Source organism: Notamacropus eugenii, chromosome 4 (assembly GCF_028372415.1).
Source record: "Notamacropus eugenii isolate mMacEug1 chromosome 4, mMacEug1.pri_v2, whole genome shotgun sequence".
Lineage (NCBI taxonomy): Eukaryota > Metazoa > Chordata > Mammalia > Diprotodontia > Macropodidae > Notamacropus > Notamacropus eugenii.
Genome location: NC_092875.1, coordinates 393,953,935 through 393,970,585, shown reverse-complemented (window position 1 = coordinate 393,970,585; position 16,651 = coordinate 393,953,935). Strand labels below are relative to the sequence as shown.

The window sequence follows — 16,651 nt, the reverse complement described above, 5'->3', positions numbered from 1 at the left end:
TAACTTAGCACAGCTATGCCCCACTAAATGCAATTCTTGAGCAAGTCAAGACATCACCTTGTGATATCATTGGTCCTCTTTGAAAACAAAGGACAAAAAACAGCAAACAAATGTTAGCTACAACAAAAACAACCGTAATTTTTATTCTTATTATTTTGCCATCAGGGGAGGGGAGAAAGTTCTCCATTGACCTTAAGGAATGTGACAAAATTCTCCAAACTGAATTTTCATAAATGATATATTCCAGGTATTCTTACATGTGGTGTTCCATTTCAGCCCTTTTCAGGGGAGTGAGGGAGAAACAAGGGAAGACCAAGGACTGTGACACCTAAGTACACCTTGGTGCAGTTCTGAGAGGGTGGGTGGGCCATCAGAGTTCCAAACAATCACCCGGTGGCTGAATTCCCGATATTCTGCCTCTCCCTGCTTCTCTGTTAGGTAGGTAAGGTAGGAACTTATAAATTTCATTTTGCAATAGGGAAATGAAAAGCAGAGGGAAGAGAGGCCTGCCTAAAGTTACACAATGAACTAAAAAACCAGAAGCCAGCTTCTTGGGTCCTAGCTCCACATTCAATCCTTTTTGTGATCATTTAGTTTATAGCACTAGGTATGTGAGTCTGAAATTTACTGAATTTCTCATGCCATTCACTGCTCTTGGAGAGGAGATAGCCATGCAGCAGGCACAATGCAGGCTGCTTTCTAGCAGCTGACAAACACCCCTTGCTGGGTTTTTGGCTGTTTTGATCAACATAGCTGTGAGATGTCTTTGTCTACATTGACTACATTAGGTGCATTGGACTGCAAATCAGGAGATAGGGCTTCTCATCCTTTACAGGTGTGTGATATCTCACACAAGTCATTTAAACTCACTGCTGTTTTCTTTCCTTGTTTGTGAAATGAGGATGGAGAATTATAAGGTTTCTGGCTAAAGGATCTCTGAGATTCTACTGTGGGTGACAGGTTGGCTGTGGGCTCTGGGCCTCAGTTACTCACCTGAGGAGATTGGATTAATTAGTCATTGACCAAGTCAAGTCAACCAGAGTTTATTAAGGTTTTATTGTGTTCTAGGCACTGTTTTAAGTTTGAGGGATACTAATATAAGCAAAAAAAAAGAAAAAAGAAAAATACAGCCAGTGCCTGACCTCATTATATTATAATGGAGAAGACAGTACATTAAAAGGAACTGAAATAGGTGGGAAAAGTACCCTCTCAGGGGCATGGTAGGGAAATCTGGAGAATGAAGGATGATTGGTCTCTGCCTTTCCTCAAAGTAGAGGTCTCTAGAGGAACTTACCTGTGAGAGAGATGGGGACAGGAGAAGGCGAGGAAGAAGGAAGCTGTAGGGGTGGAGGGAGAAGGCAGCAGAATCATCGTGGTAAAGTCCAGAAAGAATGGTCCATGATACAGAATGTTCCCAGAAAGCAATCCAAAGCAGGAACTGGGGAAGAGGAAGGGGGAGGATCGATCTGCCCTCAAATAAGAGATACATTAACAATAAAGAATTCTCTCTGGTGTATGTCCAACTTCAGTGCGGTCAGGTTATCTGACCTGTTGTTTTCATCTACTAGTTGATTTAGAAACCAGAATTTCAGTATAATCAACATAAGCAGTTTTGGGATCCCTAGATTGAGCTTTAACTTCACTAAAAAGGTCTTTGGTAGCACCTATCCATGAACATAGACTAGTGCTAAAGACCAGTTATTGATTGATACCTATAGAACAATGCTTGGCACATGATAATAATTAACACTTACATAGCATTAAGATTTGAAAAGCACTTTATTTATATAACCTCATTTGATAATAAGTGTTCAGTGAATATTTTTTCTATTCATTCACTCATTCATACTAGGAGACAACAATAAATTCTTGAATGATACTCTATTTAACGTTAAATGCCTTCCCAGTTTTATATTTGATGCCTAGATCTAGGAGTAGCTTCTAATAGTGTTAATTTTTTTTTTAAATTAAAGGGCTTCTATCTTGAGCACCTGAGTTAGGACAAGAAAATTTATAATCAATTTGATTTCAATTCAATTTTAAAAATTAATATTTTTCAAATTTAATTTTCTGTTTTTGTAGGCTAGTATCTAGCACATAATGCTTGTTGATTAACTACAATGACTTATGCCAGGTCCTCATGATGCAAAGATGAAATAAAATGGAAAACTGCTTTTTAGGAGACTATATTCCAATTTCTGGAATAAGATAGACACAAATATAAATGCTACAAGATAGAATTTGACATATTTAAAGTAGAGAGAATGAGAGGCTGCCTGGTATATTGGATAGAGAACTAGCCCCAGAGGCAGGAAGGCCTGGGTGCAAGTTCCACTTCACACATACTAATTGTATGACCCTAGGCAAGTCATTTAACATTTTATTTCTCCACATCATTTTCTAAGACAGTAAACTGAAGAGCAAGTACTCATCTGAACATATAAAGGAAACTGACTTAGATGAAAACCGTAGGTCAGTTTGAAAAAAAAAAAACAAAGGAGGGATGCAGACAAAATGTGAAAAATTTATGGAAGGGGGAGACCACTCCCTTCTTGGGGACAAAGGGAGGATTCATAAATAAAATGGGACCTGAGTAGAACTTAGAAAGGACAAGGAGGTAGACTTAGAAAAGAGAAGGTTGAGAAAAACCCTTTCTAGGTATGCAGAAGAAAATAAGCAACGATAGGAAGGTGAGGGCAGAATCAGAATGAGGAAAGAGGAATGATCTGGTTTGGCTGAAATGTGGAATACATGAAGGGAGGAGCAGGGCAGCAAGGCTGGAAAGGCAAATGGGAGATAGATGGTGAGAGACCTTAAATCTCAGACTCAAATGCTGACACTTCTCTGAAAAAAGAAATATCTCTTTGGGGAATTCAGGCAACGGGGAGCTCCTGACATGTGTCAGTGTGTTTGTCAATGAGTGATAGCATGTGAACAGTGAATTAGGAGGTAGTGTGAAGGTGGGCCTGGAGAGTTAAGAGACTGGAGACTGGAAGAACAGTTAAGAACTTCTTTTAAAAAATGTTGCCCTGTGTGCTCATGCTTAATGTTCTATAGATATTAGTATATGGGTGTGTTATCTCCCCTAATCAAAGATAAGTTCTTTGAGCCTAACACAATTTCATTTTTGCCTTTCCTTGTGAGTAGTTTGTTTTGGTTTTGCTTTCTCCCCATTTGTTGCATTTGTCTCCTTGGCCCTTCACATGGTGCTCCTGGCAAAGAAGTAATGAGGGCCTCAAGGGAAATAGTAGTAGTGAGGATGTAAGGGTGCAAAAGATAGTGCTGGAGTTGAATTGACTGGACCTAACAACTAATTAGCTGGAGAGATAAGATAAGGTGACTCAAGCTTGGGTAACTGAAAAAGAGGAACAGCAGGTTTAGAGAACTTGATGAGACATCTTGTGATTTGAAGAGACTGAAGTTCTGATAAGACAATGAGTTGGGCTTATGTAACAGGCTTCTCACCTCACCACTCAACGGAACCTACTCTCTTCGAAGTTACCACTGATCTCTGTCATCCTCAGCTCACTCTTCACCTCCACATATCCAGTTACCAAGTCTTGTCATTTTATCTCAGTATTATTTCTTGCATACATCCCCTTAACATGTTCAGAACTGAACTCATTCTCTCCCTGCCCCTAAAAAAAATCCCTATCCTCTTCCTAACTTCCTTATTACTACTGAGTGCACCATTATTTTTCCAGGCTTCAAGCTTGCAAATTACGTATCATCCTTGATTCCTTGCTTTCTTGCATTCCACAACCACCCCTCCCCTACCCAACCCATGTCCAACCAGTCAGCAAATCTTATCAGTTCTACATCCCCATCATCTCTCTTATATGTCCCCTTCCTTTCTCTGATAATGCCACCACCCTAGTTCAGGCTTTCATCACCTTACACTTGGATTATAACAATAGCCTTTTGGTGGGTCTGCCTACCTCAAGTCTCTTCCTCAAGTCTACTATATCCTCCACTCAGGATGTCAAATAAAATTTTCTGAAGTGTACGTCTTACCATGTCACATATATACCCTGCTTTCCATTAATAAACTCCAGTGAATTTCTGGATCTCATATGAAATCATCTGTTTGGATTTTAAAGCCCTTCACCCCTTCCTACCTTTTCCTTCATTTCACACCTTGCTCTCCCTTCCTCTCTTGTTCCACATGCCTGGAATTCTCTGCCTCCTCATCTCCTGGATTCCCTTGCTTTCTTTTAGACTCAGCTAAAATTTCTCCTTCTGTAAGAAGTCCTTCCCAAACCTCATTAATGTTAGTGTCTTTCCTCTAATATTGTTTGTGCATAGTTTTTGTCTGTTGTCTCCCCCTTTACACTATCCATGAGAGCAGGGATTGTTTTTGTATCCCAGTGGATAGTATAACAAATAGTACATAGTAGATACTTAATGTTTGTTGACCTGACTACAGGAATAAACCCTCTTACAGATCAGGAAACTGAGACTCAGAGAGGTCCCTGGTCACACAGCTAATATCAGAGGTGGGATTTAAACTCAGGTCCTCCTGACTTGAAATCTAGGTCTCTACCTTCCATAGCAAGCTGTGGACAAGTTGGGATATAGACCAGTGGAAGGAGTACTCAGACTAAATATGACCAGTCTTGGATTTTTTGTCCAGGCATACCTTTTTTATTGCACTTTACAGATGTTGTGTTTTTTACAAATTGAAAGTTTATGTCCACCCTGTGTAGAGCAAGTCTGTTGATACCACTTATCCAACAGCATATACTCCCATAGTGTCTCTCACATTTTGATAATTCTTGCAGTATTTCAAACCTTTTCATTTTTATCATATCAGTTATGGTGATCAGTAATTGTTGATGTTACTATACTATTGTTTTGAGGTGCCACAAACTGCTCCCATATAAGATAGCAAACTAAATCAATAAATGTTGTGTGCATTCTGACTTCTCCACTAACAGGCTGTTCCCAGTCTCTCTCCCTCTCCTTTGGTATCCCTATTCCCTGAGACAAAACAATATTGAAATTAGTCCAGTTAATAACCCTACAATGTTCTCTAAATGTTCAAGTGAAAGGAGGGGTCAATAGATGGGGCAAACTTCATTGTTGTCTTATTTTTAAAAATTTCACAGAAAAGGAAAATCATAAATGTTGGAGGAGATGTGGGAAAACTGGGATATTAATGCATTGTTAGTAGAATTGTGAAATGATCCAATCATTTTGGAGAGAAATTTGGAACTATGCCCAAAGGGCTATAAAACTGTGCATACCTTTAGATCCAACGATACGACTGGTCTGTATTCCAAAGAGATAAAAACAAAAAGGAAGAGAACCTCTTTGGATAAAAATATTCATAGCAGTTCTTTTTGTAGTGGCTAAGTATTAGAAATAGTGTTGGGGGTGTAAGCTCAGTTCCATGTGGACAGTCTCGGGCAGGTAAAAGTGAGGACTTCTAAACCTTAGAGTTCTCATGAGGCCCCCCAGGGAACAGCAGGGAATTGAGGTGTGAGACCGGGCTATCTCGTGCATTTTCGCCTCTTCCCGTGGGGAAAGTGCTGGGAGAGAGCATCCCTGCCCTCGAGATTGGCCCGGGTCTGAGCACACCTATTGTTGTCTAACCGGCACGGTATTCAGGTGCAAACTATGCAGTGGGAGAGCTTAAGTAGGGTCAGGAAAGCCTGAAGGCGCTCTTAGCGCTGAGGGGCCCTTAGAGGACAGAAGGCCCCTCTTCCTTCTCTCCTCTCTTCGCTCTTCTCTCTCCCCTCTCTCCCCCTCTTTCATTCTCCCATTCTCCCACTTCCAATCTCTTACTGTAAGATCTTTGCCTCCTTGGGAGATTTCTCTCTCCTGAGGAAGAATTCCCCCTGCACATGTAACCAAGACCCTGAATAAAGCCTAACCCTTGTTTGACTCTGGAAAGTCTCTTCTCTTATACGTTTATCCGGTTTGGCCAGCCGAAGACCTTCGATAGGTAAGGTAAGACTTGGGTAGCCCTTAGGCCTCTAGGCCTGGCAAAATAGTAGGGATATGAATCAACTGGAGAATGACTGAACGAGTAGTGATATATGATTATAATGGAATATTATTGTACTATAAGAAATGATGAGGATAATTTCAGAAAAACCTGGAAAAATTTATGTGAACTGATGCATAGTGAAGTGAACAGAACCAGATGAACACTGTATACAGTAGTAGCATATTGAATAAGGAAAAATTGTGAATGACAGCTATTCTCAGTAATACAATGATCTGAGACAATCCCAAAGGACTCATCAAAAATGTTATCTGCCTCCACACAACTCATGGTATCTGAATACCACCTTCCTTCCTTCCTTCCTTCCTTCTTTTCTTCCTTCCTTCCTTCCTTTTTCTTCCTTTCTCTTTCTTTTCTCCTTCCTTCCTTTGATTCTTTCTTCTTTTAGTTTGAATTTTCTTCTACAAAATGACCAATATGGAAATATTTTAATATGATCTTTAATGTATAACCTATATTAAATTGCTTACCATCTCATGAAGGGGGGAAGGAGAAAGAGATAGAATTTGGAACTCAAAACAAACAAAAAAACAACAAATGTTTAAAAATGTTTTTACGTGTAATTGGCAAAAAATTATTTAAAATTGTATTAAATTGTTATATAAAATATTTTTTAAAAATGAAATTGCCACAACCACCCATACCTCGATCAGTCAGAAGCCATCAATATCAAGGCAAGAACTTCTACCAACAAAAAATTAAAACTCGCTGAAGGCTCAGATGATGGTTAGCATTTTTAAACAATAAAGCATTTTCAAATTAAGGTTTGTACATTGTTTTTAGCCATAATACTGTTGCACACTTAATAGACTACAATATAGTGTAAATATAACTTTTATGTGCACTGGGAAACCAATAAATTCAAGGCACTCACTTTATTGTGATATTCACTTTATTATGGTGATCTGGAACCATACCTGTAATCTCTCCGAGGTATGCCTGTATTCATTTCTGTGTACAGTTCACTCTCCATTGCAGAAAACACTCAAGTTATCTATACCCATACATAATCACATAGGGAGTATAATTCAGTGTGTTGCCTTGAGCTATTGGCAATATGTGTTTTTCTTCCACTTTGGTTTCCCTGGGTGAATGAGAATACCAACCTCTCTTGTATTGCTGTGGATCTTTCTGAGAAGGCTTTGTTGTATTCTACAGCTTCACATCTCCCTTAGGTACTTTTTAAAAAATCATTTAAGTTTATTAAAATCTACTTCAATTTTTTTTTCTAAAAATTGGTGTTTTTAGTAACTAGAATCATCTCTTGCTATAATTCTTTTCATATTAAGCCTTCCTAATTTTACATTAAAATGCTTCAGGCCCTATACTATATGCAGGTGACTGGAAAATTCTAACCCTTTCTATTTGTGTGCCTGTAGTGAACTCTAAACAATGTAATCAGAAAAACATGCTCTTAAAGTTGTCTAAATATGCTCCTTCTAGTCATGGGAGGTCAGCAGGCTGTTGATGTACCCCTCAACAGTGTCCTTGTGATGTATCCTTCAACTATGACCTCAACATGTGGCCTTTCTCCCTTGCCTTTCTTTTCACTGGGGTCACATGAAGAAAGTCAGTGCTGGGCAAGGGCAATTGTAAGTGATGACTGTTCTCCTAAGGACGCAAAAGAGTGTATGAGCTTTTCCGAATGATGTGTTAAATAGTTAAGGAGATTTGGAGTGGTGGTTCAGGAGCACTTGAGCACTGAGGAAAGTCTTGGGAAAACACAAGCCACTCCTCTGAACACAAACTGGCCAGACCTTGACACCTCCTTAGGAGAACAAGTGAGTAACAGCTACAAGCAGATTCAAATAAATAAACTCCTCGCAGCTGGGGATGGGCGTGGGGGTGGGGGTGGGCATGGGGTGAGGAGAATCCTGCTTTCATTGCTTTTACATCCACAAGTTGGGTTAGAATCTGAGTCTGAAATTCAATGAGTAGGTGCATTTTGGATTTTATTTGCAGATAGAAAGCATAGGGGGTGAGGAAAGACGGTTTCTGTATCTTAGCCAAAGGTTCCCACAAGTTTCTAGTTTCTTCCTGTGAAGAATTTCACGCTGTTGAAATGTGTTTCAGTAGACCTGAAAGGTGTGGCCTTGTTTTCAGTTCCAAATATTTCCATTAATTGTTTTCAAATGGTGATCTCTCTGGTGGTTTGGCCATTCCTGGTTTGTGAAGTACAAGTTAACACAGATGGTCATTTTTTTTAAGACTGCAACTCCAAAAATGCACTTACAGAACCATGGGGAGGAAAAAAAATATCTTTCCCTGTCAAGTTGAAAGTGCAGCTGGTGACGCCCTTCACTGATGTGCTCGATTGAGCAGATTCAGTCATCTTCAAGTGGTTGTAAAATTGTTTCTGTGGAAGTTCTTGGTTGAGACTGACTTTTCTGGAATCCTCTTGGCCCCGCGGTGCCCAAGTTGCTCAGAAGTACTGAAGATTTTACTTTCAGTACTTTGGTATGTCAATGCCCTGCATCAACTGAAACCAACTTCCAGGCCCCATTTTCAAAGCTGATGAGGCAGGTGGGGGAAAGAGAAGAGAGAAAGGCCTGAGTCCTGAAGGGGAAGGGTGGTTAGGTGGCACAATGGATAGAGTGCCAGGCTGGAGTCAAGAACATCTAAGTTCAAATCTGGCTTCAGATACTTACTAGCTCTGTGACCCTGGGCAAGTCACTTAGCTCTGTTTACCTCAGTTTCCTGATCTATAAAATTAGCTGAAGAAGGAAATGGAAAACCACTTGAGTGTCTTTGCCAAGAAAACTTCAAATGGGGTCACAAAGAGTTAGATACAACTAAAATGACTGAACAACAACCTGAGAGAAAATTCCCCATCTTGCCACAGTCCTATGCTAGGGATGATGACTTGGCATTACTCCTCAAAGAAACCAATTAAGGATTGCAGACTTTTGCTGCCTGAGGGAAGGTCATTTAGGACTGCCACTTACTACTTGTGTGACCTTGTTAAGTCACATTATTTCTGAGAGTTTCCATCAAAAAAGCATCCGTTATTATTATTAAAGGCAACCAGGTGACACAGTGGATAGAGCCCTAGACCTGGAGTCAGGAAGACCTGAGCTTAAATCTAGCTATGTGATCTTGGGCAAGTCACTTAGCCACTATCTGCCTCAGTTTCCTTATCTGTAAAATGGGAATAATAATTGCACCTACCTCATAGGGTCATTCTAAAAATCAAATGAGATAATATTTGTAAACCTCTTAGCACAGTACCTGGCAGGTAGTAAATATTCAGTTGTTTCAGTTGTGTCCAACTCTGTGACCCCATTTGGGTTTTTCTTGGGAAAGATACTGGAATGGTTTGCCATTTCCTTCTCCAAATAATTTTACAGATGGGGAAACTAAGGCAAACATGGCTAAGTGACTCACCCAGGGTCACACAGCTAGCAAGTATATGAGGCTAGATTTGAACTTAGATCTTCCTGATTCCAGGTAAAAAACTCTGTCCACTGTGACACCTAACAGAGTTGAAAGTGAAAACACTAACAAATGGGGAGGATTTGGAAAGACCTGATAGAGGAGTTGACCTATGAGCTGAGTTTTGGAGGGACCTAGAGATTACAAGAAGTACAGGTCCCTCAGAGACAGGATTATGATGTTTGACTCATGAAGTTGCCATACCCCCCACCAAAATGTCCCAGGAGAGATGGTCAAATCACTCACCTGTGGTTAAACTGTCATCTGACATTCCTTTACTAAACAATTTTTTTGTTTGTGGTGAAAATATATTTATTTTGCATTAGTCTCAGATGGATATCATCACTGCCTGTGATGAATGTTATCTACAGGCAGTAGCAAGGAGCCTTTTTAGGCTGAAACAGAATGCATGAAGAGGATTAATGTGAAATCATTCCAGAAACATAGATTGTAGCAAGATTGTGAAAGTTTAAATGTCACCGTTATTTGGATTTATCCTGGAGGCAATAGGGAGCTACTGAGATTCTTGAGGGCAGAGTGACATAGATTTATACTTTAAAAATGTCAATTTGGCAGCTATGTGGAAATGGATCATGAAACAGAGAAATTAGAGGCAGTGTGATCTATTAGGAGGCTACTGCAGTAGTCAGGAATGAAAGGAGATCATTGTGAAAGACACCGTGGAGATGAAACCAGCAAGACTTGGTGACAAATTCTATTCAAAGGATGAAGGAGAGCGAAGGATCAAGGATGGTCCCAAGGATGTGAACCTGGGTGACTGCCCTTGATGGAAATAAGGAAATGAAAAAGAGGGGCATGTCCAGTTGGAGCCAAAGAGTGACTTCTACAATTCCTAGTGTGCCTCACAACTCTTCTAAGGAAACAGTAAGATCATCATTTGTTGGAATATCTCAGTTTGGTGCAATAAACCTAGGAAAATTGAAAGCCCATTCCCTAGTTAGTAGTAGTGAATAAATAGGGTGGTTTCTGCTTTGCTTGGCCACATGACTGATGGGCCACGAAGACCTTCTGATTTATGCAGCATTATCAGCCGTCCACTCTTATGGCTTGTAGCTGATAGCTGCTTATCTCTTCCTTCAGGCTCTCAGGCTAACAGAGCTCATTTTAAGTTCAAGTCTGGAAAATGGATGTTAGACATTTCTCTGCAATACCAGCTTTCATGGTTCTTGAGGGCAAGTGTGGCTATGGTTTCATAATGGCCCCTTAATTTTACTCTTGTAAATCAGTTCTTCTACTAAAATCAAGAAAGGATCTGAGGAAGGTTTTGTTTTGTTTTGTTTTTTGTATTACTCTGTCACAAGTTTTATCTATGGAAGTTGGTTCAGAGCTGTACCTAGCATAAGGAGAATGAGTCTTGAAAGGGTGCTAACATAGAGGTGGGGAGGGGATAGTGAGCAGTATGCTTCCTCCCTGTGGTCCCATAGTAAGTGTGCATCACTTCACCTTGACAACATATACAGTCTCAATTATGATTATCCCCTTGTGAGAATCACTGTTCTCACACACACACACACACACACACACACACACACACAAATCTCCCAGTGGAAATGATCAGACCACTCATCTCTGGTTGGACTATGCTCTGACACTCCCTTGTGAAATGTTTTGTACCTGAGGTGAAAATATTCTTATTTTGAATTAGTTTCAAATGAATATCATAGCTGCCAATGAGGAAGCAAGGAATATCTAATTCCTCTTCCTCCTGTATGCTTCCTTTAATGTAGGTAACAATGTTTTCATGTTCTCCCTAAGTCTCTAGGCTAAACATTCCCAGATCCTTTGACTGAGGAAGTTTGTTTGTTGACTTCTCAATGGACTTCACCTTGTTTGTGCTCAGAATTTGATAGAAGATACTGGTTGTGGCCTGACCAGGTAGAAAACAGTGGAACTAACCTCTTCTTATTTCTGTGTCAGGTGCCTCCCTAAAATCACATGATCTTTCATGATTCCTGAATGATACTATTCCATACCACAGCTTGTGGTCTGCTAAGATTCCCTTATCTTTTCCTTTGGGTAGTGTCCCCTCTATAGTTCTCATCCCCATCATATTCTTTGCCATCCTATCAAAACCTGTTCTCAGGAAAGGCGCTGATAAACCTATCTTTAAACATCCCGAAGGTATTAATAATTTAGCATGCGAAAGTGTATGTGTATAATATCTATATCTATATATGTATGTATAATATATAATACACGCAAATGTTCATACACACATGATATCTTTTGATATGTGTGTAAATTGGATTTAAGTGAGGCAGAGTTGCACAAAGTCATCAGCCTCACTCTCTCTCCTCCAGAATCATTGTAATCCAGTTGCAGAACAGAGTCAACATAGCCTGCGATGGCTCAGGATGCAGTGGATGACCTTGGCGTCTTCAGCGTCTAACCAAGCTCTAAGCACTCCACATCGCCTGCTTCATCTGCCTTCATGGCCATTGGAACAAATTGTTCTCATCTGCCCATTACACAAGGGGAAGTCTTTACATGCTTGGGGTAGACACCCCCCCTAACTTACCAATGGTTTGAAACCCCTTGGTTACCCTCAACCTGTTTTGGCCCGTCTGTGCATGTTGCAGCTTCTTGGAGCCACAGGTGAGAGTTGGGTGGAACAGGTGTACACCAAAGGTGGAAAGAGCCCGGGAAAGGGCTTGGCAGCCATCATACCAAAGGTATTAGACCTCCCTGAACACACCCTACACCCCAAATCTATACACACATATACATACATGTACCTGCACCTATGTATGTGTGTATGAGTATACATGTATATATACATATATTTTTTTCTTTAGTGGTGATATTTCAGGAATCAGCAGAATTGAAGGATATATCCTTTGGAAAAGGCTGCCTTTCCAGCACCCCTGAGGTCCATATGGCTGCTACCCTATTCTACTTACCTGTAAGTGGAGTTCCCACATAGCTCTAGCTCTACCAAGCTCATGTCCAGATGAGTTTTCAGCTGGAATGAAGTCTAGAAGGTCCTTCCTTGCACTTTGGGTTATGGTTATTGCAAGGAATACAAAATTGTATTCCAATTCTGATTCCTGTCTCTCACTTCTCCTCATCTTTGAAAATCCCAGAGTCAGAGACTCTCCTCTCTTGATCTCAGATTATAATGAGAGTTAAAGACTTTCCCCAGACCATTAATAGGCCTCAGGTGGAGCCCAATAAAGGAAGCTTCCTTTTTGTAGGAAGGCTCACTTCTTTTGTTCATTGCTAATGAGGCACTGAGTAAAGGGGGTCACGATGCCCTCCAGCTCTGAAAAGTGTATATGTACTCAGAATATTGTTGACCCCTCAAAAGTTGTTTTCCTTTTAGAAAAGTAGATTAAAGAACCTGTGCAAGCAGCCCATCCTCGATGTGTCAGGGTGCTTGCTGCTGCACTAATTGAAAAGAGCAAGGGGCAAGGCCAAAAACCAAGGGCTTCTTAGGCCCCAGGACCTCAGAGGGGAGAGGGTGTCTTCCCCTTCCATTTTTATCTCTCACCAGACACCGTGGGCAAATGAATCCATCAGTTCAACCAGGGGTGCTGAGGCAAAGAGGTAATGAAGCCAAAAGGGAAGAGGATGTTGACAAGCTGCCAGGCCTGAATGTCTCCACAGCCATCAAAGAGACTCTTCTCTCTCACGTGTTCAGCTGAGCAAAACCAGCTACAGAATGTCCACGCTTGCTCCAGTCTTTCCAAGCTATTTCCCTTAAATGTCCTCTCGACTCTCCTGGAAGCAGATTTCCCACCTCTCCATGTGGAGAAGGTGTTCTTTCTGATCAAGCTGATAGGGGATTTATGTACTCCAGACCCTGAGGTACATATGGAACTAATGAATTGGCATTTGAACTCTGTTCCCTTGCTCCCTTTTTTATATGATCAAAAGCTGTAACTAAGAGTGTTTAGAGCTGGCAACCTATCTTCTTGGAAAAGAGTTGTTTTCTCTTTGAAAGCCTATATGATGTACTAGAAAAAGCATGGTGAAGTAAGAGTCTGAGACTTCAAGTTCTAGGATTGCATTTACCCTTAATAGATGAGAGTTCCTGAACATGGCATAGCCTCTTAGAACATGTTTCTTCATCGACAAAATGGGAATAATACTTTCACTCCCTTCGTCAGAGAGTTCTTATAAGAATAAAATGAGACAACATCTGTGAAAGTGTTTTCTAAAGCACTGTAGAAATGTGTGACATTACTTTGATGCTTTCATGAGGTTTAAATGTTGGCCAAGAGATTTTAAACTAGATGATCTGCCAACTTCAATGAAATAACTATTTTAAAATCCAGAAGTAGGTGGGTATCTGCTGCTTCCTTTTCTTTAGCCCCAGCATCAGAAGAATTGTCAGTGGTTAATATGTATTTGCAAGCTAGAGAAATAATAAAACTTTTCATCTGCCTTATAAATAAAACATGTATATCATTGATGTGAGTACTCTCAACAATGATGCTAACTACCGCCCATCAGTTTCTATCCATTCTCTGTATCTTTTGTTCATCTACTCTCATAAACCTTCCATGGGAAATTTATCCAACTGTGGGAATTGAGTGAACCACATGGACTCCATTCTAACTCTAGCTCAGTTCCCTTTCTATTCAATTATGGGTCCAGTCCAATTTCTTTTTTGTGAGAAAACTTCTTTTAATTATGGGAATTGTGAGAAAATGTTATTGCATTGTTTGAACCTAGTGTGGTATAGCTGGGAAGCTGAACCATCTCTACCTTTAACTAAAGACTTAGGTTAGGCTGACCAGAAATACAGTCTTATCTGAAGATTAATGCAAAGTTTTCTCACAACTATACATCTCAAGCAACCCAAGGGTCTTATCTGAAAACTTGCCCTTTGCTGGTCAGTCAATTACTGTTTCCTTGTTCCTTTGTTTGAATGCAGACACTTGAGGGGAATGGGACCCCTCTTTTTTCTGATTTAAGGGAATTGTTTGCTCTCCCCCTCCCAATTTGGAAAGCCCCTAATCTTTCCTCCAATTAGAAATCAGATTACCTAATCTTGTATCCTAGTTTATATATTGTTAATTGTTTTAATGCATAAAAATCTATCTTTCCCTGTATTTGGGGTCCATTGCCAAGCAGATGATGTGATACCTGGTCCTAATTTGTTATGCAGTTGGCATGCATTGCATAATAAATTGATATGCTTGGAAGCTCAAACCTATGTTTCCTCAGTTATTTTAGATTTTACCTGTCACACAGTATACCGGAACCTTCCTTAGAGTTCTTGACATGGCACCAATGGAGCACGTAGACCTTCAGTCTCTCATCCCTTGTTCTTGCCACACTAATGGCATAACTAACTTTGCTTGTCATAACTCTCACTAATGATATTTTGGTTCCATTTTTTATGTACGAGTTTTCATTGGTGATATGCTTCAGCCTACTCAAACCATCTTGAGTTCTTCCGTTGCTCTTTGGATGACTCATGGCTTTACCTATTTGGTAACTATACTATTTCATGATCCATGTCCATATAGGATTGCCAGAAGCATATTAATACTCAAAAGATGGACCTTTGTTTCAGAAAGAAGCTTGGGGGGGGGGGAGAGTCATTAAAAATGCTGAATAATTTTCCAAATGTAATCTACCATGATCTCTTCCTACTATTTAAATTCTGGGCCTAACTCATTGTCCTTTCTGAGATATTTGTACTTATAAACTAGCATTGTACAAATGCATCTAATAGTCTCAATAATAGGTATTCTTTATCTAAATGGTCTTTCCTTTGCAGCTTATCAGGAAATGTCTCAAGAGGTGAAAACATAGAAAGCCATATGCTCACCAAAGCTTAGAGAATGTCAAACACAGTGTAAAGAGATGAGAGATTTCTTCCCTATACATGGTGAGGTACTAAAGATGTTTTGATTGGGTGACCAAACAATGTTGCATCAAATTGATAACATTAAATTCTACAATATTGCTGGGCTCCCTCAATGAGACCTGCAGTCACGCAGAAGAATGTGACATTCCTGGGTATTTTTATGAATAATGGTATCTACAAATTTTTTTTTTTAAAACAACAAAAACACAGGAAGGCCTTCAGCACTCTGTATAAATCATGGAGAATCCTCTATAGAAGACTGATGGAAAAGCAGATGAATTCACAAGATTTGAGTCAAGGATATTTAAGATCTGCACTGGTAGCAGGAAAAAAATATGATAGTCATAATAACTAGTATTTATATAGGGCTTTATAAGTATTATCTCATTTGGTCTTACTGAGGAAATAAATCATGTATCCATAAGGATATTGAAGTATTAACATAGGGAGAGAAAATGTGAAACCTTGGCCTCATTGGCACTGTGCTCTAACTGACTGGAACTGTTTAATGAAGTGACATGCCTCTTGCTCCAAACATGTAGTGACTTTTATTTCACTTTTATATTCCAGATGGCCCAATACTATTATCTTTAGACCCATTCCCGAACAGCTGCATAGGGCTTTCGTGTTTTAATAGACTTAGAAATATCATCAGTGCAGAAAGGTGTCTGAGATTTTCTTTTTTAGTTTGCCTTTTCAATTCTCTGAGAAATTTCTGGGCAAAAAACCTCCCAGTGCTTTGTCAAGTGAGTTATATTACTGTTACTGTCCCGCAAATAAGGAAATTTACTTTAGTATCATCATCGTAAATAATTGTAATGATAGTAATAATAATGTCTTCCTATTTTCAAATCTTCTATTTCTTTACAGCAAGGTGGCCTAAATGGCCTGGGCATTTCTCAAGATCATATCTGAAAAACTGAAGTTTTTTTTTGAAAAATTGACCGCTTAAAAATCAAAAGGTCATGTGAGAACTCCCCCACCCATTATATGGACATTATTACTAAGGGAACACATTCTGCAGCTGGAACAAATAAAGGAATATAGTCAAAAGCACTTTGATTAACATAAATCACTATATAGCACCCTAATTTTATAGGATTTAGTTTGAGAGGGGACAGAGTTTCATGGAATCACAGAATCTGAAGAGCTGAAAGGGACTTCGGCGGCCACCTGTGGAATCAACCCGCACATGAATGAAATTTCCATATATGACAAATGTAATCATTCTTTAAGCTTAAGAAAGGTTAAAATTACTCTGCTTGGTCGTAGAGAGCAGAATGAACATGCATGCATAGAAGCTGTAGAGAGGCAGACCTAAAGGAAAACTTCCTTAACATTAGGGCTGCCCCAGAGCAGAGTGGGCC

The 16,651-nt window shown here is 39.8% G+C and overlaps 1 long non-coding RNA gene across 2 annotated transcripts; it reads left to right on the top strand.

The window, feature by feature from the left end:
- The first annotated feature begins 7,575 nt into the window (after positions 1–7,575).
- LOC140498579 (uncharacterized) lies at positions 7,576–13,307 on the top strand. 2 transcript variants are annotated; one of them, XR_011965133.1, is made up of 3 exons: positions 7,576–7,791; positions 11,764–12,058; positions 12,957–13,307. It is a non-coding gene; the product is annotated as an uncharacterized lncRNA (long non-coding RNA). The 2 variants fall into 2 exon arrangements; XR_011965134.1 differs by lacking the exons at positions 7,576–7,791; positions 11,764–12,058 and adding an exon at positions 12,067–12,365.
- The last annotated feature ends 3,344 nt before the right edge of the window (positions 13,308–16,651 follow it).